The following is a 25,549-nucleotide window of genomic DNA, read 5'->3' on the forward strand; positions in this document are numbered from 1 at the left end:
CAACTAAAGAACAAAATAAGAAGAAAGAAACAGCTAGGTGCGCTTTTTCGTAGCATTCATTTCTATAGTGACTTGTCGATTCGGCGCTCTGTTGAGAATGTCTTGGGTCTGAACATACTCTGAGTTGAATGAACTTACTCCTGGATGTGTTTTTGCAACCACATACCTCGAGTCAGCAAGGTTTGGGGTTAATCAACCCAAAGTTCAGGGTTTAGTTCATAGTACGTTAGCCCTGCTTTCTGGAATACACCCCAGGCCCCCAAAACAGAGTTATTGAAGACACCTAAAGTTTACAAACAGAATCACTAAATGAGAAATGGGTAAATTATTGGTTACCATTATAGTGATCAGTGTTTGCTTTAGTTGGGCTCTTCACTCTTGACTTTTTATCATTATATTTTTATGGTTGTTGTAACTGAATTATAACAGCTAGATATGCTAAGAGAAAAGATGTTCAGGTGGTGTTGGTTATGATTTTACATGATCATTGTTTGACCTGAATGTCTGAACTCATTTAGGGCCTGGGGCATGTTTCACTAAGTAGGTTCAGCCAACTCTGAGTTGACTTATCCTGAGATGGGAAACTCTGAGTTTTCGGTTACAGAACAGCTGAAATGAGTTGGTTTAATCAACTCTAAACTGACTGACTGAGTTAAGCGCATGCACCACAATATATAAAAAGCCATTATCAATGGAGTGCTGATATTATGATTCACCATGGCAACAGCTCCCGCCAAAAAGACGTCGTGGTATATTCTATTTACTATGTAAAAGTAGCAGTTCTTCGCAACAGGCTGTAAATAAGTGTAAATAATAATTAGATGATAGTTATACTTTATACTGGCAGATACATTTGCACCTCAGTATTGTTATACATTAACAGGATGCAATAATAACATATTGTAAATGATTATATTTATTACAATTATAAAAATTTGTATCATTATTAAACACTCGTTAGGCACTTTACTTCCACTTTTAGAACATTTTGTTCATTTTTATTGAAAATAAATTATAATATGACATGTGATGGGAAAAGTGAGAAGAACGAGTCTGGCAAAAGCCGGACTCTAACCCAATAAATCGCGTTACAAGCTAGTTTTCCGTGCCCAAAACATTACTGCCTACACCATTGAAGCCGTTATTCACATGTGTCGTATTTAACCTTATGTGTCGATGGAGGGTGGGGCTACAGTAGATTTGCACTTAGTAATGGGCACTCAGAATAATCTTGTTTTCCATTTGCATTAAGATTATTCTTATTACCACACTGGCATATAATTTTACTTAAGTAAAATGTACTTAATTTAGATCCCCCCCAGTAAACAAGACTAAGTATCTTATATTATTTTCTTAAATAGACAATCAATCTTAATGTTATTATTATTTTTTTATATATATTAGTACTTCGGGGGAGAAAAAAATAAGAAAAAAACTCTTATTAAGAAGAGCATTTTCCAGCATGCATTAATGAAGTGTTTAAAAAGGGGGAGGAGACCGAAATAAATTCTGGGTTTATCGAAGAAAACCTGCTCCTGACCAGGTTAGGTTCATAGAGTAAGTCACTACGGTAACTGACTCGGAGTATAAGTAACCTCTCTTTCAGCAATGGCTTGACTTACCCTGCTTTCTCAGGTTTGACAAACCTCCCATTCTAAAACAGAAAACCTAGAGTTTCCCTCATTTCAGGGTTAACATACTTATGATGGGATGCATGAATGAGTTTTGGTTGGTGGCCTGAGAATGCACAGATGCTTTTTGATGGTCACCACTGTTGGGCTTCTCAGGCTGATTCTTGATATCTGTGTGCCTAAATGAAAGATGATTTATTTTTAAAACATTTGATCAGAAATGCTTCTAAGCATCTCTCTGATTATGCTGAAAATGCAAGACCTTATACTGTAAGGCCACAGGATGCCTGTTGTTGATGAGACACAACCAACTAAGAAATTCATATCAAATTATGTCAAAACAAACAACAGAATCTGATCTCATTGTTTATTGGCTTTTCTAGCTGTTGCATCACAATTACAGCAACCAAAAATCTGTCTATGTTCTGTCTTCAGTGATTCTGTTCGTTAACATCAGGTGTCTTCAATAACTCTGTTTTGGGGGCTTGAAAACATAAGCGTTTGAACACGATGTCTGTATCATCTCCATGTAATCAACAAAAACATGAATTTGTGAATTACATTTTTGTGTTGTGTTTCTTTGTCACCAACTACTGGCCTGGGGTGTATTCCAGAAAGCAGCTTATGTGACTTACCCGGGAAAGTTTAGGAGTAAGCCGATAACCTCTGCTTTCAGTTCCAAAAACCTCCTGCAAATATTATTAAATCTCCTTGGAGAAGAAGGGAAGTGCCGCAGCTCTGGCTTCCGAAACCCAAAAGCGGGTGCTGGATATGGTGGTTGAGGAAGAAGATAGAGACTCACCCGTCTACATTCCTTCCACCGTATCCGAAAGCGAAACCCGGAGCACAGCCTCCTCTGTGGCGAAAGCAGGGCTGGCACCTCGAGAAATGCCAGTGAAAGCTCGCTCCTCCAAGAGAGCCTTCTGAGAGTGAAGCAAAACAGTAACAAATACTCGCATTGCCGGTCATCAGCTCCCTCGAGAGCACTCTCAAGCAGACAACAAACAAACTGGGTCTGTCCCTACCCAATATCTTTTTCTTTCATGGGCAGGGATAACACACAGCCTGAGCACTGCTTGCTCTCGCCATAAACTTCTCTTGACTGAAGCTTTGAATTAATTGAGCTTATCAGTGGACAAACAACACTAAATAAGACTCACAAACATATAGCGAATGAAACGCACACACACACACACACACACACACACACACACACAGCACTGCTGTTTGACAGAATGCCAAATGATGGCTACACCACACATGCTAGTCTCTGACGTCACCCACCAATGATGTCTCGCCCATAAATTGGACTGATTACACACGTGGTTCAGAGCCGGTCATGCTGAAGGGCTTGAAGAGGAACCCGTTGCACACACAGAAATGTTCAGGAGTAGGCCAACATAAACTTATTTAAAATTATTTTATTAATAAAACCACTTAGATTCTGGATCTCTGCATTATAGTTCTCAGCAAAAAGGAGGTTAGACGTCTGCATTTACATCTGCAAGAGTGTTTTTCTCATCTGTGATATGTCAATAGATGCTTAAAAGATGACTTTAAGATGTTTATGATTAAGAATGCATGTAAAACTGACATCTTAAAGACATCTATCAGATGTTTGTACACATCAGATGCTTTCCAGATGAATCAATCTTTAACATACATCTTGTAGACATACATGTGCTATCTGGGACCGAGCCGTAACTGACGAGAATAACTGTCATTTTTTTTTACCCATTTGGTCAGTTGTATACTAGTTTTAACTTGTCCTTAACTTGGCAAATTGACATGAAATAAGCAGGATTATCAACGGCTTGCCATGCATTAAAGGATTTTAAATGCACTTTGCTTCGGGTGGTTCTTTGCCTTCACATCATGCATTTAAAATCCTTTAATACACGGCAAACCATTGATTATCCCTTACATAAAAAAATGCAGTTCCTCTGAATCCTTTTTTCAATCCCCTCAGTACCACTCTGAAGTCTGAGATCAAGAAGCTGAACATTGCTTCTCTGCTGTGTCTATAATGTACTTAGTTTTTGATTATTTCACTTCAAGTACATGACTTGCAGATCTACAACAGCAAAAAGCTGCTGGATGCCTGGTTCACTGTGACGGTGGGATGAAGGAAAGGAGGAAGCAATTGCGAGTAATGGTTATTTAATGAAATAGAATAAATAAATAAACACAAGGGAACAACACAGCTGAGAAGACAACACTCCGAGATGGTGGTGAAGAGGTGAGGAATCCGGATGATGACGGTGAGTAGGCAGCAGGAGAGGATGGCACAGGAACTGCGGGGAATAGAGCAAGTGTTAGTAGCTGAGTGGTGGTGCGTAGAGTGGATGAGGTTCTGGGGAACCACAGACGACACTGAAGCTGACAAACAGGATACACAACATTAAAAGACGTGAGACAAGCCAATATATAGGGAATGAGTAATGAGTGACAGCTGTTGCTGATGACAATTAGCGGAGACGCCCACAAACTAATCAGTGCAGACGCGAAACACAAAGACTTCACCACAAAGTGCAAACACCACGAGATCACGGTTTACCAACCGTGACAGTTTTGAGGTTGAAAAATTTCTACTGACATACATGCAGAGTGAGAAATAGTACGTACATCAGGAAGATGTATACAAGTTTAGTAATTGTTTCTTGAAGTTTTGTTTAAAAGAAGAAATAGAGCTTGAGTTTTTCAAATTTTAATCCAACTCGTTCCAGATCTGCGGTCCCCAGCACACTACACTCATACCAGTGCTTTTTAATCTCCGTTTTTTACCAGTAATGATATGCGTGTTTCTAGTGAGGTAAGTGTGCCGGGGATAGCGGATGGGAACAAGCTCACATAGACTGTTATTCAAACCAAAGACCACCTGATACATAGTACATGCATTGTGAAATATATTATTTTCAGTTAGTCTTAAAAGACCATACCTAAAGAAAATAGAACGAGTTGGAGCATTGAAATCAGACCATGATATGGCACGAATGATTTTTTTTTTTTAGGTGAGTAGAATAAGTATTGCACCATATAATATTGCAGTAATTTAAATGTGGTTCAAAGAGGGTTTTATAAAGAGTAAGTAGTATTGCGTGGGGAAGCAGATGTCTAAGCTTAAGGAACAGACCAACATATTTTGATAGCTTTTTGACAAGATATTCAATATGGTGTTTAAAGTTTAGGTGATCATCTATAAAGACACACAAGAATTTAGTCATCTTCACTCTTTTTAGCTCCTCTCCCCTTATTTTGATCTTGAAATTTGAATCCTCGAAATTAAGTTGTTTTTTATTTGGACAGAATATTATGTAGTTGGTTTTACTAACGTTTATGGATAGTTTATTTACTTTGAACCAGCTATCCACATTCTGAAGCTCTTTGTTGAGTAGTTGTTGAAGTTCAAATTCATTTTTGTGTGATAGGAACAAGTTAGTGTCATCTGCAAAGATTATTTGCATAAAAGAGGAATTTTCCAGGTCATTAATGTAAATAATAAAGAGGAGAGGACCTAATATGGATCCTTGTGGAACACCATATTTAATGTATTTGTTTTCTGATGTCTGTTCGTGGATAGTTACGCCCACAAACTAATCAGTGCAGACGCGAAACACACAGACTTCACCGCAAAGTGCAAACACCCCGAGATCAGCACACAAGATAAGAAGAAGAAATAAGAGACTGCTGGAGAATAATAGTTTCAGCTGCTTATGTGTGTCTTTATTTTCTCTTCCTGAGGGCTCTTCGATCACATAAGTTTTTATGATTAACTATCAGATGTGTAAAACCAGGATGTTCAGTGTCAAGCTTCTCATCCACTGGCTCTCGTCCCAGATCAAGACACCACTGAAGTCCATTTCGGCTTGGGTTTGGAATAGATCAAAACATAAATTTGTTTGAGGTTGTAATAATATCTGACACATCTAATCAACGAAAATATATTTTTTAACAGTAATAATAAAAAAAAAATAACTGAATATGTAGAAACGATGTTGAGCTGCTAGATGGCTGCTGAAATTCCACAGTTCTAGATGTGTAGTTTGTTTTGTATGTGTACATTTACATTACATTTACATTTATTCATTTAGCAGACACTTTTATCCAAAGCGACTTACAGATGAGGACTGTGGAAGCAATCAAAAACAACAAAAAGAGCAATGATATATAAGTGCTATAACAAGTCTCAGTTAGTTTAACACAGTACACGTAGCATGGTATTTTAAATAATATAATAAATAAAACTAAAACAGATAGAATAAAAAAGAATAGAGCAAGCTAGTGTTTTTGTGTGTGTGTGTGTATCTATGTGTGTGTGTGTGTGTGTGTGTACACACATACACAATTGCATAATAAATAAGTTAGATTTTTTTTAAGAATATAATTAGAATAGTGATTGTTAAAGTTAGAGGGTAAAATAAAGATGGAAGAGATGTGTTTTAAGCCGATTCTTGAAGATGGCTAAGGACTCATGTGTATGTATGTATATGTGCGTGCATGGGTGTGTGTGTGTGTGTGTGTGTGTGTGTGTGTGTGTGTGTGTGTGTGTGTGCGTGTGTGTGTGTGTGTGCATAACATTTTACAGTTGGTTTGATACCTTTAGATCAAATGGTGTTGTCCTTAAATGGATTTACATTATTGCTTCCATTAAAAGTTGTACAATTATTATAAAACACATAAAATGGTCATTCCAAAAACAGCTTTGTGCAATAACAGGGATGTTTTTCCGAACATTTTAGTATTGGTTTTAAATTATAATGCAACTAGTTTAATGTTTAAATTATTTAAAAAGGTTCATTCACATTTAATGTTGGCAGCTGGGTTCAGTGTATATCAGTGTTCAGAGCTCTGTCCACAAGCTACAATTAATGAAAAAAAATATATATAAAAAAAATAAGGAGAGAGAAATTGTCGCTTCATTATTAAACTTCAGTTCATACAGGGTGCTGTGGAGAACCCTGGCTGTCTCAATGTTCAGCACCTGCACGGCTGCACACAGTCTAATATATTTATATAATGTAAAGGCAGAAGCGTTTCTTTATCATGGCTTTCTTAGATCTTAGCTCTGCTTTTGATATGGTGGACCATGATATTCTTTTGTTGAGACTCGAATATGATGTGGGGCTGACAGGAACAGTATTAAATTGGTTTAGTTCATATTTAAGTGATCAAAGATTCTCTGTCCGTTTTGGCTCTTCTATGTCCTCTGTTGCTCACCTTTGATGGGGGGTTCCCCAGGGCTCAATTCTGGCCCCTACGCTCTTTTCCCTATATATGCTCCCTCTGTGGGATCCATATTTAAAAAAAAAATATGATGTGTCGTTTCACTGCTATGCAGATAAAATTCATATTTATGTCCCTATTAAATGGGCAGGAAAAAACTAATCTGAGCACTTGTTGGCTTGCCTAGACGAAATAAAGAAGTGGATGTCTGCAAATTTCCTAAAATTAAATGAAAATAAAATGGAACTTATACTCTTTGGTCCTTCTAAAAGTAGTTTAAACCACCTCCCTGAAGCATATACATTTTCTTTGCCGGTAAATACCTGTGTGAAAAATCTTGGTGTTTCATAAGATAGTTTGTTGAAACTGGATAAGCAAGTGAATTCTGTTGTCAGATCTTGTTTTTTCCATCTACGGATGCTGACTAAAGTTAAACCTTTTCTATGTCCCCAAGCTTTTGAATGGGTGATACATGCATTCCTGTCATCTTGACTTGACTACTGTAATTCTATACTATGGAATAAATTCAACAACTCTAACATGTCTTCAAATAGTCCAAAATGCAGCAAGATTTTAAAAGGCACTCGCAAATGTGAACATATTACCCCGATCTTAGCATCCCTTCACTGGTTGCAGGTTCGCTTTAGGGTCAATTAAAAAAATATTTTATTTGTCTATAAATGCCTAAATAACCTAGCTCCCCTCTATCTATCTGAGCTCCTAGAGCATTACAATCCTACCAGATATCTTAGGTCAAGTACACAGAAACTTTTATCTTTACCACGGTACAGGTTAAAACACAGAGGTTATCGTGCCTTTGCCATTGCGGGCCCGACACTATGGAATAGCTTGCCTAATCATGTTCGCTCTGCACCTGACTTGTCAGTTTTCAAGTCACGCTTTTAATTGCTTTTAATAATTGTAACCTGTGTTTTTTTTTTTTTTTTATGGCTCTGTTTGTCGTGTGATATTTAATTGTTTTGTAAAGCACATTGGTCAGCTTGTCTGTATAAATGGTGCTATATAAATACATTTTGACTTGACTTTTGGTGTTGAGATGTGCTGTTAATTTGCCTGTTGTTCAATGGCATATCTGAAATGACAACAATTTGCATCTAAAACAAGGCTCACTTTGAATAACAAAATGAAGATGAGCAATGCATCTTTAAACGTGTGACACATGTCAATCTTTTGCACAATGCAGTGTTTACTTGGACGTGAAATCAGTTTGTTTGGCAGTGTCACATTAGTAGAATGCACGCACGCATAGTCGTATTGTGAAATTAATCGCGTGCCTGCTTTGAATCTCTCCAGAATATTCAACAAAGGTTTGTTCTTATGTAAAGAGATAATTAGGTATACAAATTTCAAATTATTCACATGATATCATTACCTATCCACACATTTGACAGGTTGAACACATTAAAATAAAAGGGAAACAGCAGCATTTTCTTTATTGTTATTATCATATTTTATTATTATGTATTATTATTAAAGGGATAGAACACCCCACAATTTAAATAATTTACTCCCATGCCATCCCCAGATGTACAGGACAGGACTGACTTTCTTAAGATGAGTGTGTTTTTCTTCTACATAAAGAAAGTCAATTATATCTGGGAGGGTGAGTAATTTCAATTTTGAGATGGACTCTAAATGTAAAATAGCCTGTATATTCATACTAACCACTACACTTTTTTTTCAGACTAGTTACCAAAGCCTAGATAAGTGTACTTATCATGTCTGCCAAGTAGGAAAATGACACGACCTGCCCGACCCAACATGTTTCTTGTCATTTTAGTTTTTTGCAAAACATTTCACATTACTGTGTCCATAGCTATTTTTTTAATGCAAATATATCATGCCAAACTCAACATATGAGATCCTCCTACATAAGTCATAACCAGACATTTTTGAGAACCAGATCTGGATGATTAATGGGATGATGATGGATCGCTCCATGCTGCTGTTCATATTTCTTTCAGGTAAAGGATTATTGTAACATTATAGATTAACTTTTAGAAAAAAATTGATTTTATTTTTGTATTTTTATTTTTTCTTAGATGTAGGGCAGGTTTTATATATATATATATATATATATATATATATATATATATATATATATATATATACACAATGAGTTATATTTTAAAAATTATATTTAATCAAAAAATTAAACCTAATGTTTTGGTTAAATACCTTATTTATTATATATATATATATATATATATATATATATATATATATATATATATATATATATATATATATATATATATATATATATATATATATATGATTAAGTTAACTCGTTTTCATCGGGTGGTCTGTCTTTATGGTGTACTTACTGGGTACTTATTTGCATTTAATCATTTTGCAGATGCTTTTATCCAAAGCAACTTACAAATGAGAACAATAGAAGCAATCATATCAACAAAAGAAAAACAACAGTATACAAGTGCCATTACAAGTCTCAGTCTAGTACAGAACACATAGCCAGGTTTTTTATTATTATTATTTTTTTTTTTACTATATGAAAGACAAGAAAAGTGCTAGTATTACTTGGTTAAGTGATGGCGAAAAAGATGACCTTTTAGATGTTTCTTGAAAATGAGTAAAGAATCAGCTGTACAAATTGAAATTGGGAGGTCATTCCACCAGCTGGGCACAGTCCAGGAAAAGGTCAGTTAGAGAGATTTTGAACTTCTTTGGGATGGCACCACAAGGGGTCGTTCACTTGCAGAGGGAGGGTTCAACGATTAAACTAGTGAGTTTAGGTATGGCAAGCATCAGTACCTTGAATGAACCTTGAATAGCCAGTGTAACCTGATGAGGAGAGGAGTAACGTGAGCTTTTTTTTGGCTCATTGAAGACAACCCTCACAGCTGCATTGTGGGTCAGTTGCAGAGGCTTGATAGTACATGCAGGAAGGCCTGCCAGGAGAGCATTACAATAGTCCAGTCTGGAGAGAACAAGAGCTTGGACAAGAAGTTGGGTGACTTGCTCTGACAGGAAGGGTCTAATCTTTCTAATGATGTGTAAGGCAAATCTCCAGGACTGGGTCATTGTAGCAATATGGACTGTGAAGCTTAACTGATGATCCATCACAACTCCTAAGTTTCTGGCTGTCCTGGAAGGAGTTATGGTTGACAGACCCAGCTGTATAGAGAAGTTGTGATGAGACAATGGTTTAGCTGGAACCACCAAGAGTTCTGTCTTTGTAAGGTTGAGCTGAAGGTGATGGTCATTCATCCAGCTAGAAATGTCAGTCAGACAAGCTAAAATGCGAGCAGCTACCGTGGGGTCATCTGGTTGGAATGAGAAGTAGAGTTGGGTCTCATCAGCCTAGCAAAAGCCATACTTCTTAATGACAGATCCTAATGACGTCATGTAGATGGAGAATAGAAGTGGTCCCAGTACTGAGCCTTGAGGAACCCCAGTAGCAATTTGTTGTGACTTAGAAACTTCACTCCTCCAAGACACGCTGAAGGATCTATCGGAGAGGTAGGACTTCAACCACAGGAGTGCGGTTCCAGAGATGCCCATCTTTCTAATGGTGGACAGGAGAATCTGGTGATTAACGGTGTCAAAAGCAGCAGACATGTCCAGTAAGATGAGTACTGAGGATGTTGAAGCTGCTTTTGCCAGTCGCAGGGCTTCAGTAACCGAGAACAGGGCAGTCTCAGTTGAGAGGCCGCTTTTAAAGCCAGATTGGTTGCTGTCCAGGAGGTTGTTCTGTACAAGGAACACAGAGAGCTGATTGAACACAGCTCTCTCATGTGTCTTAGCAATGAATGGAAGAAGGGTTCCCGGACTGTAGTTTTCTAGAAGCAATGGATTTAGAGATGGTTTTCTTAAGCAGTGGGCTTACCCTTGCCTGCTTAAATGCTGAAGGAAATGTTCCAGAGTGAAGAGAGGAGTTGATAATGTGAGTAAGTGAAAGGCATGACTGAAGAAGAGATCACTTGAAGGAGGTGAATGGGGATCAGATCAACTGGACAAGTAGTAGGATGATTGGACAGGATAAGTTTGGAAATGTCCATATAATAATAAGTCCCTATAATACTTATTGGGTCCAGGGAATAGGCAGACCACCCATAAAATACTGTCTTAGCCCTGTTTTGCGTGCAGAAATAAACTGCAAATAAACTCACTACACTCTGTAGAAGAACCATTTTATTTCCCCAAACAACTTCCAGTGAATACTCTTAAAAGAACCAATTTTAGATTAGTGTGATATTTTTATCTATTTATATAATTTTTTGTGCTAGGCAATGATAATAAAAAATAAAATAAAATAAAAAAACATGATTAATCACATGATTGTCTGTGATTAGTCGCAATCAATCGCATTGTTATGCACAAAAGTAATAATACATTCAAAAGTAGTGTATTGTGCACTTAAAGTGCAATAATATTAATAAAGCAATAAGGTGCTTTTTTACAGCAGTATTCCTTTTACATAGTAGCAGTTACAATATGTCTTGTAAATCTTGAGAATAATGCAATTAAATTAAATATAAAACAAGCTATTCGTCACTGCCAGCACATTAAAGGGAGGGGGGGTGAAATGCTCATTTTCACTCAATATCCTGTTAATGTTGAGTACCTATAGAGTAGTACTGCATCCTTCATAACTCCAAAAAGTCTTTAGTTTTATTATATTCATAAGAGAAAGATAATCTGTACCGATTTTTCCCAGAAAAACACGACCGACTGGAGGCGTGACGTGTGGGCGGAGCTAAAGAATCATGAGCGCGAGTAGGCTTTTGCGTTGAGAACATGTGGAAGCTGTGACATTACCGTGAGGGAAAAACCATCATCCAAAACAAACCATGGCTTACAGTCAGATTCAGCCGTTTATTTATGATCCAGAATCAGATCCTGAGGCTGAAACTGAACGAGAGCAGCAGCAGCAACGACTCCGGCATGGGAGGCGGACGCAATAACAAGGAGGCAGAGATATTTGAAGCAGTTTTACTCACCGCCTGCGGTTCCAACACACGATTGTGACCCTTTTTCGTTGGGATTGCATAATCCTTTAGAAATAAACAATACGCAAATCCGTTGTAAAACTGGGCCTTGTTTGTAAAACAAGCATCTTCGAAATGCAGGGAACAAACAAAAACACTTGCACAACTCCGTTGATGCTCTGTAAAAATAAACTCCATCCACTGGCCCCTTAATGCTGTTTTTTTATTGGTAATCTGTGCAGGGTTGTCTTGCCCTGGCAACCAAAAACACACTTCTTTTGTGACTTTTCGCGATGCTCTCGCTCTGATCAGTGAATCGCTCTGATCAGTGAAATGTCTGTGCTCAGCCTCGCCATACGGGAGCGCGCGCTCTTCCGGCAGAAGTTCCCTTAGGGCCCATATAAGGAAATTCCGCTCCATCTAACGTCACACAGAGCCATACTCGAAAAAAACTTTCAGAAACTTGTGACAAACCGGAAGGAGTATTTTGGGAACAAAAATATTCCTTCAAACGTACAACTTAATTTTTTAAACTTTGTCCATGTTTAGCATGGGAATCCAACTCTTTAACAGTGTAAAAAACTCAGTATGCATGAAATAGCATTTCACCTCCCCTTTAACGTTATTATAGAAAATATTTTTTATTTTGTGGAAGAATAAATAGGGTGTGCTCACACTAGGCAATTTTAACCCCCAAAGCCTGGTTCATTTGACTAGTGTGATTGCTCCATATAGCAGTCCCTGGCTCGGTTGGAAGAGGTGGGCCAGAGCTCGGTTCAGTTATGTATAGATCATTGAGTGTGAGCGCTAACTGCACTGGAGTACAGATCTTCTGATACGAGCTGCATGACTGCATGAATATGAGTGGCAAAAGCGTTAGATGTGTACAGCAATATATTGTGAGAGGGCAGTGTATTAGCGAATCCCATATGACTCAAAATAATAAACCACAAAGTAAACAAAACAATGCACTCCTTTGTGCTGAGCAAGCGCTTCTCTGCTGTCTTCACGTGCTATTGGAAACTTCCTAATTACCATTTATGAAGTCGTGATTACGAGCTTGTTGCATTCTTTGCTGTTAAAAATAATATTGGACAGTGGTTTGTGAATGCTAATGCTTAGCCTAAATAATGTGATCGGGAGCATCCCCTCCTGAGACCCATGATTTGCCAGTGAGCAATGGACTTTCATAATAATAATAATAATAATGATAATAATAATAATAATAATAAAAACTGTTAACTGTTAACATTATAATTATCAGCATTAATCAATTATTGTGTCAATGTGTTAATAACGCGTCATCTGGTCCAGCCCTGATAATTTTTATAATCTACACTCTTAAAAATATAATTTCTTTATTGGCAGCCTTGGCTCCATTGAATCTTTCCATTGCACAAAATGTTCTACAAAGTACAAATGTTTCTCGCTATATGAGAAAATGTAAAATAAATAAAATAAAATGATTATTTTATTTAACTGCTCACTGAATCATTCTTTTGGGAACAAAAATTAGTTTAAAAATATTCTCTGCAGGGTTGCGGAATGCAATATGTTTCTTCTATGGCATTGGTTCTCAATTTCCGTCCTCATGTGCCACCACTCTGCATGTTTTGCATGTCTCTCTTATTTAACACCTGATTCAGATAACCAGAAGAGAACTCCATGAATGAACTGTGTTCCAATTGACACGAACATTCATTCAATGGATTTGCACTACACCATTTCCGGCACCGTCTACACACAAAGATGAAACTTACTAGAGACGTGTGACATAATTATACCTCTGTAAATAAATAAAGTTTAAAATCACATTATACACACTTTAATGCCTTTGAATGGAACATATACACTCCATTTGAACTGGAATCATGGTGGAATATCCTGTGATGTACACTTCGCAGGGCACTAATGGTCAAATTTAACAAACATCTAAAGTGATTAGAAAAACTTAAAAAATGTTCCAAGCGTTGGTACACGAGGACTGGAATTGAGAACCACTATTATATGGCATCACCGCAAAAACCCTCTTTTGGAATTATAAATATTATTTTTCCAGAATAGAGTTCCTTTTGTGTAATGGAAAGGTTTTATGGGTGTTAAAAGTTCTTCATTGTTTTCTTCTGTTTGAACAGCATTTATAAATGAAAGGTTACTGTATGTCAATGGACAGACTACTGGAAACACAACATTGCTTAATACGACTGCCACCACTGTTCTAAACACCACATCATCTGCTCCTTTGACCACTGTATCAAATACTACAGCAACAACTACCACCTCTATTACCAATACTACCAACCCTATTACCAATACTACCACCCCTGTTATCACTACTACCACCCCAACAACAACTACATTAAACACTTCTCAACCTACAGGTATGCATTTCAGAGTTCTCTTAAATTCTGGCCTGTAATACAAGTAAGATAATTTCAAGTATTGGTCGATGATGACTTAGTAGTTTCACTGCAGGTAATACATGTCCAGAGGAAACACTCAATGGTTTGACCTTCCCAGTCACTGTGATCGGTCAAATGAACTATTCAACACAGCTTTGCCCTCCAGGAACAGCCAGTGGTATGTAGTAGTACAAAGTAATTATTCATAAATACAAAAACCTTTATATATAAGAATAAGTAAAAAAAAAAAAAAAAAAAAAAAAAAAACATTTATAGTAATTTTACTTAATTATTGTCAGAAGTTTGTGTTGGAAATACATATGCAAAATTATAGTTTTACCCCCATCTGTTCCTGTGTGTCTTTCATATCTTCTTTAGCTGGTTTTCCAATGGCCTCAGCTCAGTGTTTGAATTTAACACTTTTCGCTGCATTTGGTGGAGTTAAACTTCTGGACTGTGACTTGAACCTGGAGGTGTTAGAAAGCAAAGTCAACGTCTGTATTCAAATTAAATTCACAAATTCACATTAATTTTTAATGACAAACGTTGATGGGAGTGTTATTTTAGTATCATTAGTGTTTATTAATGTTTTTTAATGAGTTTTTATTCCATTTTATTTTTCATTTACCACTGTTAATTATTGTATTATATTATACATTTTCTATGTTAAAATTGCAGCCCATTCCATACATTTCTTACATAAAATATATATTTTTATATAATCTAATATTTTGAGTTTGTTGGCAGTTTAATGGTGTAATTAAGAGTTTGATTACTGTCGGCAAACACATTTCTTACACATTTCAACTGTGTAAAATGTAATTATTATTATTTTTTTTTTACAATATTTCAGCTGCCTCGGGTTTATAGTAATCATTATTTCGTCCATGGGTTGAACTCTGGCATTTTGAGTGCTTTTGATTAAATAAATATTGGCACAATGGTTTTGGTTGTTTTTTTTAGGCATCTATGGAACAGAATTTGTACGTTGCCTCCAGTGTCCAGATGCTCACATCCAAACCTGACCAGCTGACGTCCGAGAACATCACCTCAGCTGCTACAACTGTCAGTAACCTGCTGTCTGCCAGCATGTTAAATGTGGTAAGAATGTACAAACAATAAAATATGTTCATTTGTTTGTCTGACAGTGTAACTTCATCATGTAGAAATGTAATAATATTGTAATAATAATAATGATATATCTTTTATACAGTCAGTTGCAGAGTCAGTGGTGGCCACCATCAGTCAGCTCATGAACACTGATAAAAACCAATACTCTGAAGACACTTACAGTGCTCTCGAGAAGTATTTACACTCCACACATACCTGTCCTACACAAAAAAACACCATATATATATATATATATATATATATATATATATATATATATATATATATATATATATATATATATATATGTATGTATATTAACTATTAACATTATTAATATAACTATTTTAAAATCTGGAATCTGAGGGAGTAAAAAAATCTAAATACTGAGAAAATCTGTAGTGAATGTTCTACATATATTCATGGAACATTATCTTTACTTAATATCCTAATGATTTCTGGCATAAAAATAGAACAATTATTTTGACACATACAATGTTTTTTTTTTTTTTTCCTTTTTTTTTTCCTTTTTTTTTATTATTATTGCTAAAAATATACCCCAGTGACTTAAAGGGTTAGTTCACCCAAATAGCAAAATTGCAAGTCAAACATTCATTCGTTATTTGGCTCGGCTGGGTGTTCATCTTCAGTTCTCTCTTCACAGCAGTTCAGTCAGTGTACTGTTTGAGTAAATGAATTACTCCGGGATATTGGTTTGTTTGAACTCAGAGGGAGTGTCAGCCACATTAAAAAAGTTAACAGCTTAAGTCATTTGTGGATTAATGCGTATGGGAGACGCGAACCGTTTAAAATTATTCAGTTCGATCTGGTGAACTGGTTCAAGAAGATCTGGTTACATCGAATGATTCGTTCGCGAACCGGATATCACAAACTGCTTTGTTTTGAACTCTTTCTCACAACAGACACGGAAGAGACGACAATGGTGAATAAAGTCATAGTTTTTGCTGTTTTTGGACCAAAATGTATTTTCGATGCTTCAAAAAAATGTCACATGGACTACTTTGATGATGTTTTTCTTACCTTTCTGGACATCGAAGGTATACCATTCACACAGCTTCAATGGAGGGACTGAGAGCTCTTGGACTAAATCTAAAATTAAAATTAAACTGTGTTCCGGAGGTCTTACGGGTTTGGAGGGTAAGTTATAAATGACATAATTTTGCTATTTGGGTGAACTAACCCTTTAAGACTGGTTTTGTGGTCAAGTGTCACACACACACACACACACACACACACACACACACACACACACACACACACACACACACACACACACCCGTATGTGAATGCTTTAACCCCTTTACGTGCAAACATCGCTGACGGCCCCAGTTTATTATTGTTTCACTTTCACAGCACATTAAACATCACTGTCTTACTTCATCTGGACAAACTGTGCATCAATGGAAAGTTTAACCCCTTACTAGTAACCCCCCTTTTTTGGCATGGAGACCGAAATTACATACCCAAAATAAAAAGGTTTCTGCTCATGATTCTTTCTGACTAGATACATAATCAACCATTTGTTCACAAAGCTGACACTTTAAAGTTTACTGTTCAGGAATCAGAATCACTCAGACTGTTATGATAATAGAGATATATAAGCTCAAACATAAAAACAAAAATAAAAATATTAAAAACATATGTTTTAAATGTATTTAAAAAAATGTTGATGTAGGAAATGAGTTTGAAAACACAGTGTAGCTAAGGCCACAAGTCTTCCAAGACTTCATAAAAAATTTCATAATCGAATCTGTAAAACTGTGAATTTTATGAAATATTTTCTAAGGCCATGTCATGTGTGTTTTTAGAGAAGGCTAATCAGATTGATTTATGGCCCTTGTCATCTCTGTAAGATCTCACATGTAAACACTGCTGTGCTCTTTGTGTATGTTTCACTCTTGAAAACTGCCCGAATCATGATTGTATTGTTCTCACCAAACGGTTCTTTCACACCTCCGCCAAGTATGACACATTATCCGCATTATTCTTTTATCATTATTCTTTTGTTTTTATTCCACCTTTATTAGCCTTGATTGTGGTTTTTCAGGCTTTACAAAGCAACAAAGCAGCGATCTCACTTCAGTCTCTCTTTGCATTTAGCCCTTATTTATCAAAAGTCTTACTATAAAAATACAACAAAACATTTTCTTACGACCTTACGTGAATTATTGAGACAAAAATGCATTATGAAGAAGAAAAGCACCTGCTATTAGTAGCATTGGTGCTAACGTTAGCATCAAGCTACATCTGACAATTTATGAAATTATTAGTACACTTTTACTCAAAACTCACTTTAAACCCCGATCGAGTGTTTATAATAACTTCCTTTAGCGATCAGGGGTGGAATTTGGTCGTTTACTGTTGTAAAAATATGTTATTTGTAGCCTTTTTCATCGCTGCACAAGTTAGCATTTCCGATGTACATTTTGATGTGTCATATATGGACACCGCCACATCGTGTCACATGCTTCCTGCACACTTCTTGGTAGTTATCTGGCCAAAACAACACTGAAACACCTCTGTACACACAAAATATCCGAATAATAAACCCGCGATTACGATAGTAAAGCTTGGTATGAGAATTTCTTGAGATCTGGGGCGTTTTTATAAAAAAAAATCGAAAATGTACATCGGAAATGCTAACTTGTGCAGCGATGAAAAAGGCTACAAATAACATATTTTTACAACAGTAAACGACCAAATTCCACCCCTGATCGCTAAAGGAAGTTATTATAAACACTCGATCGGGGTTTAAAGTGAGTTTTGAGTAAAAGTGTACTAATAATTTCATAAATTGTCAGATGTAGCTTGATGCTAACGTTAGCACCAATGCTACTAATAGCAGGTGCTTTTCTTCTTCATAATGCATTTTTGTCTCAATAATTCACGTAAGGTCGTAAGAAAATGTTTTGTTGTATTTTTATAGTAAGACTTTTGATAAATAAGGGCTAAATGTAAAGAGAGACTGAAGTGAGATCGCTGCTTTGTTGCTTTGTAAAGCCTGAAAAACCACAATCAAGGCTAATAAAGGTGGAATAAAAACAAAAGAATAATGATAAAAGAATAATGCGGATAATGTGTCATACTTGGCGGAGGTGTGAAAGAACCGTTTTGTGAGAACAATACAATCATGATTCGGGCAGTTTTCAACAGTGAAACATACACAAAGAGCACATGAATGTTTACATGTGAGATCTTACAGAGATGACAAGGGCCATAAATCAATCTGATTAGCCTTCTCTAAAAACACACATGACATGGCCTTAGAAAATATTTCATAAAATTCACAGTTTTACAGATTCGATTATGAAATTTTTTATGAAGTCTTGGAAGACTTGTGGCCTTAGCTACACTGTGTTTTCAAACTCATTTCCTACATCAACATTTTTTAAAATACATTTAAAACATATGTTTTTAATATTTTTATTTTTGTTTTTATGTTTGAGCTTACATATCTCTATTATCATAACAGTCTGAGTGATTCTGATTCCTGAACAGTAAACTTTAAAGTGTCAGCTTTGTGAACAAAGGTTGATTATGTATCTAGTCAGAAAGAATCATGAGCAGAAACCTTTTTATTTTGAGTATGTAATTTCGGTCTCCATGTCAAAAAAGGGGGGTTACTAGTAAGGGGTTAAAATTGTCTGTATTTCTGCATGAATAAGAAACAAAACATAATTAGATTTTCACACAAATCCGGAAAGTAGACATAGAGAATCCAATAAAACAAAGGAGACAAAATATATAGTTATTTATGTTATTATAGTTGTCATTTATTTATTGAAAAAAGCACACAAGTCAGAGTACAGATCTTGAGAATCCTGTTAAATATTTGTGAGTGGCAAAGGTATGTGAATCTTTACTTTCAGCCTTGAATGAGTTTTAGACCATTCTGCAGTACAGAACCACTTCAGCTTTCTGATGTTGGTGGGTTTCCTCCTATGAACTGCTTGCTTCAGGTCCTTCAAAAAGTTAGATTAAGCTCCGGAATTTGAATCAGTCAATCAAAAAAGTTAGAATGACTTGTGTGCTTGGGGTTGTTGTTTTGCTGCATGACCCACTTTCTCTTGAGATTCAGTTCTCAGACAGAGGTCCTGAAATTTTCCTGCAGAATTTGCTGGTATAATTCAGAATTCATTGTTCCATCAATGATGGCAAGCCATCTTGGACCATATACAGCAAAACAAGCCCAAATCATGATACTACCACCACGTTTCACAGATGGGATAAGGTCCTGATAGTCATCTAACTGATTGAAAACTCCTCTGAACATATGGAATGAACAGCTCTCTTTTCCACTCTCAATATACATGGCTAAAGTGCCCTTGAGCAAGACACTGAACCCCATGATGCTCCCCGGGTGCTGGATCCATAGGTGCCCACTGCTCGGTGTGTGTGTGTGTATGGTTTGTTCACTTCTCACTGCTGTGTGTGTTCACTTGGATGGGTTAAATGCAGAGCACCACTTCCGAGTATGGGCTATCATACTTGGCAAATGTCATGACTTTTAATTTCATGGACTTTAATTTCATCTTCAAATTAACACCTATCCCTATGGGGGATCCTCCGCGACCTTAGCTGGATCAGCTACTGGCATATGGCCCTCAAAAAAAAAAAAAAAAAACAATATTGGGGAAAACTAGGCATCTTGATGGGCACCGACAATGCAGTGAGCTCTGGGGCTGGTGCCGACACTGGTGCTGGCTGGAGATTTGAAACCCTCCCTGGGCTTAACTGGGGATCTGGGAGCCCTCCCTGGGCTAAACTGGGGAGATGGGAGCCCTCCCTGGACTTGACTCGGAAACTGGGAGCCCCTCCTATGCTTGACTCAGGAACCGGGACCCCCTTCTGGGCAGTACTGTGGATTGGGAGCCCCTCCTGGGGTTATACTCAGGAATGGGAGCCTTTCCTGCCTGAAACAGGGATTGGGAGCGCCTCCTGGGCTAATCTGGGGATTGTAAGCCTTCCGTGGGCTATACTCGGCAACAGGAGCCACTCCTGGGTTTATCTGGGGATTGGAAATTACCAGCTGACTGGTTCCGTATAGGGATCAGTGACTCTCCAGACACCGGATGACTGCCACCTTCCAGCCAAGGTTGGTGGTGCCTGGGAGCTCTGCGGGGCGATGGTACATCATCCCAATCTGGAACAGCGTCTTTAGGGTATTCCCGTTGAGGGAGCTGCTGAGGGCGAGTGGCACAAACGTCTTTGCGAACAAAATTGGGTCGGGGTTCGTCTGACTCAATGATATGAATATGAACATTACTAGTTCTTCCATTATAATATGTGGAGGAACACACTGGAAAACTAAACCAAAACACCATTCAAAAAACTGCAAAAAAACGAGGAGAGGTGAGGTCTGCTGTTCTGTCACGTTACACTCGGGAAGCAGAGAGGAGACGCTGGAGAATAGAGAGGAGACGCTGGAGAATTCTTCAGATACAGAATTTAATCATCAACAAGCATACACAAGAACTAAGAAAACATTTAATACCAGACAGATTAATCAACACAGGGAACACTATTTAAACAAGTGACACAATGGGACACCTGGGAACAAATGAACTAATTAATGACACACAGCTGGAACCAAATTAACTAAATGGGGAACACCTCGGACTAATATAACTGAGGACATGAATAGGAAATATAAACTTTTTTTAATTGTGTGTAAACTATATATATATATATTAGGGCCGGGACTCGACAAAAAATGTATATAATTAATTAGAGGCTTTGTAATTAATTAATCGAAATTAATCGCATTTTAATCGCATATAAATATTTGACCTGAGAACAGTGAGAATTTTTTTTTTTTCACATGGATTTATAGTATACCACTGAATAATTACGGAATACATAAGCTTAAGCAACAAAATATTGTTTATTTTTGTTCAACCAAGTCTAGCAGACCAGTTCAATTTTTGCCATTAAGTGTAGCAATAGCATATTTAGAAACAATTTAGAAATAGTACATTTCAGAAATTCAGGAAGCTTATAGGTGCTGGAACCTTCTGTAAAGTGTTTTTTGAGTAAAGCACAATACTGTCAATTACATTCAGAACATTGGAAACCATGACTATTAGAAAACATATCTCTGTTGCTTCAGAGGCCATAACATACTAAGTCCAACTCTCAATAACCTTGGCAAAAACAATAAAGAGTTCAACATAAACTGCCAGTTGCACCAACAAAATAATACATAGTTCAACATAAAGTGTAAAGTCCATGCTAGCTGCTACATGTTTTGCGTTGAGGTGATACTCTCGGCTCGATGTGCTGCGGTGATTTGCGAAGCGAACGCTAGTTGGTGCTCCAGTATAATCGGTCCGCCGAAACTCATCCAGTGAGAAACGTTCCGCGGTGCAAAAATAAGTTATAAAAAATGCGGGAATTTTTTTTCTCTAATTAATTCATCTTAATTAACGAGTTATTTTTTGTGTAATTAATTAATCTAAATTAACGCATTAAAGTCCCGGCCCTAATATATATAGATTTATTCAATTTTCGAATTACTTCGTAATTACAAATAAGTGGTGGGCATAGATTAATTAGATTAATCTTGCTGTAACTTGGAATTAATCTAGTTTAATCTAGATTAAAATGGCTCATTTGAATTCTGCCGAAGGCATTCAGAATATGTGTGCTACCCAAATAAATAATGACTAAAAGTAACGTTAAGTTTTTGAGAACGGGTTTCTCAAGACAGGTGGTGCATTAGACCAGGGGCTCATCTCCTGTTTCCAAAATGCATGACAAACTTCTTGAGAAAACTGTAAACTAATTCCACATATCACAAGATGCAAACAACCTTAAAGCTGTTTCACACATAATCCGTCTGCAGTGCGTATGCATTTGGTATTTTTTTTACGCACCCATGTTAACAGATTCCATTATTCATGTGGTTGCGGTCCGTCAGTACGTTCCAGGAGTGTTGCGTCTGCAGCAGTGCAGCGATCGTTCACGTACCGAGTAACGGACTGCAAACGCGTCCTGTGTGAAAGCACAATGAGTCCGTGCTGCTTCTGCACCACATTCGAAATGCACACGGACTGCAGATGCACTGCAGATGGGGAATGTGTGAAACAGTCGTGCATCTTGTCAAGGTTTCGATTGGGAAGCTTCTTTAAAAAAAATGAAATTCCCAGAAGCAAACCCAGCGTCTCAGCTGCACAGCTGCATCCATGTTAGCACATCACATTTGATGTGGTAATTTCACAGTAGGCATACACAAAGGTTTAAAAGACTCGTTCTCGCCCCCTACAGATTTGCCTAGGTATACATCGGCGCTAAAATATCAAGGTGAAAGTCATCATAGCTTGCGTAGTAAAGACCCAGCTCCCAACTCAACTTTGAGAATAGATTAACGGCAATATTTTTTTATCACCTGATAAGAGTCTCCCGTTAATGCAGCACGTTAACGTCGATAACGGCCCACCACTAATGCACAAAAAAAGGAAATATTACTACACTAAAATGTTGAAAAAAATTACAAAATTCACATTTAGATATATTTATTACTCAGCAAAACTTTGGAAAAATAGATACAGCTGTAAACTTATTTCTTGATGTGTAAAACATGAAAGTATAGAGAAGAAAATGATTAAGAATTGTACTATTATTATTAGGCAACTATTATTATTATTATTATTATTATTATTATTATTATTATTATTATTATTGTTGTTGTTGTTGTTGTTGTTGTTTGGATGGATATGTGTTTAACTTTTGCATGTGTATAATTTCTATAGTCTCACAAAGTCTTTGGAGGATTTTGCTTTGAACATGAGTAACATTAACTCTACTGTACTGATGCAACCAAACCTAGTGGTGCAAAGCATCAAGTTGTCACAGTGGACCCCACAATTGCAATTCTACGCTGCAACAGGTCAGTGATGAAACCTAATATATTTATTATACATCTGTGATGATATCAGAAATACATTTCTACTTAAACTAAACTAAGCTGCATTTTACTAGGACTGTCAGAATATTCTCCTGAAAGAATTGGTCTGGGTGCAGACGCTGCTAACATGACATCCTCTTCAGGACGTCCCATTGATCTCCTGTTAAATATCAAACTGCAGAATGATTCCCAGAAAGACTGGGGTACTGTTTATGTTTCTGTTCTCATTTTGAGGAATAAAAATTTAAAGTCAAAGTTTTGAATATCTTTTCCCTCTGTTTCCCCATAGGGAACAGACATATCGGTATTGGATTGGTGCTTTATGAAAATGATCAGTTTTTCAACTCAAAACTATTTAATAGTGAACTCAATACCAAGAGAAGGGTGGTGTCGGCCAGCCTGTCAGACAGAAGCTTGCTTGATAACGTGGAGTTCACCATCAGGCCAGAGGTAAATGACTGTAAAATCATGATGATTACATAAAATATAGCAGCTTCCCAGTCGATAATGTTATTAGACAATAGAATATCTACATATGAATTAACATACAGTCAGTTATTACTTTAAAATAAAAACTGGTCAAGATGATGAGGATCAGGTATGACAGGTTTGTAAATTATACTGCTCATTTTACACCAACCACCAAAAAATAAATAAATAAATAAATAAATAAATAAAATAAACAAATACAAATTAATAATAATAATGAGATAATGACAATAATGATGTAATATTGACACAGAAATTATGAATTATAATTTATTTATTTTTCATATATATTTATATGAATATAAAAAAACAAAACAATATGATAATAATTGTACACACATAATTAAAACCTGACTTTGAATAAATTAATATGTAATAAAGATATCATAAATTAGGACTACAACAAGTTGCTAAGTAGTTCAAATTACAGCGTACATTTCTATGAAAATTATTATGATTTTTTTTATTATTATTATTGTTATAATAATTTATTACTTTTGTATTTTTGTTCTCATAGACTTAAATACTTTCTTTAGAAATAAATAACTTAAGTGCATAGCATTAAGTGTCTTTATGTTTGCAGAATACATCTGGCTCAACATCTTACAACTTTACATGCGTGTTTTGGGACTACACTCACAGAGACTGGAGAACAGAGGGCTGCGTCAAAATACGTGATCCCAATGGAATGCACTGTGAATGTAACCACACCACCAACTTTGCAGTTCTTGTGGTTAGTTTAACATACATGTTTTTAAATAAAATACATGTTTAAAAGCTACAGCTGCCTAGATAGGCAGCATAATTGAACATCATTTCCTGTAGAAACTCTCTATATATGCAGTTAATATGCAGGATGTTCCTTGCATTAAGGGCACAGGAGACACTGTTTCCAATACTACCACCCCGGTTATCACTACTACCACCCCTAAAACAACTAAATTAAGTGCTATGAGCACCACCACTTTAACCACTTCATCAACATCAACTACCATCACAAACCAACTTTTAACCACTTCTCAACCTACAGGTATGCATTTCAGAGTTCTCATAAATTCTGGGCTGTAATACAAGTAAGATCATTTCAAGTATTGGTCGATGATGACTAAGTAGTTTCACTGCAGGTAATACGTGTCCAGAGGAAACACTCAATGGTTTGACCTTCCCAATCACTGTGATCGGTCAGATGAACTATTCAACACAGCTTTGTCCTTCAGGAACAGCCAGTGGTATGTAGTAGTACAAAGTAAATAGTCATAAATACAAAAAAACATTATATATAATCATTAGTAAAAAATAAATAGAATAAAAACAAATATATAGTAATTTAACTTAATCTGTGTCAGTTTTACCCCATATTTTTGGTTTATGTTCTTGAAGCAAGCATGTTTAACTGTTCTTGTGTGTCTTTTATATCTTCTGCAGCTGGTTTTCCAATGGCCTCAACTCAGTGTTCGAATTCACCTCTTTTCCCTGCATTTGGTGGAGTTAAACTTCTGGACTGTGGCTTGAACCTGGAGGTGTTAGAAAAAAGCAAAGTCAACGTATGTATGTATTTATTTATTTTAATTCAACGTGATCTCATGAGAATACGTGTGTATTTTTACGTTAATTGTGGTTCTACCACACATACATTTATTTACGTTTTCATGCACATAAAAACGTACAATTCTGACGTATTTATAGCAGTAAAACATACAAATAGTTACGTGTTAGCAGCGAAAAAAAACTTAAATAATCTAACGTAAAGTGTGAATGTGAAGGTTTTTGAAGGGAATTTTGTGCGTACTCGGC

Source organism: Carassius auratus, chromosome 47, assembly GCF_003368295.1.
Source record: "Carassius auratus strain Wakin chromosome 47, ASM336829v1, whole genome shotgun sequence".
NCBI classification, from domain to species: Eukaryota; Metazoa; Chordata; class Actinopteri; order Cypriniformes; family Cyprinidae; genus Carassius; species Carassius auratus.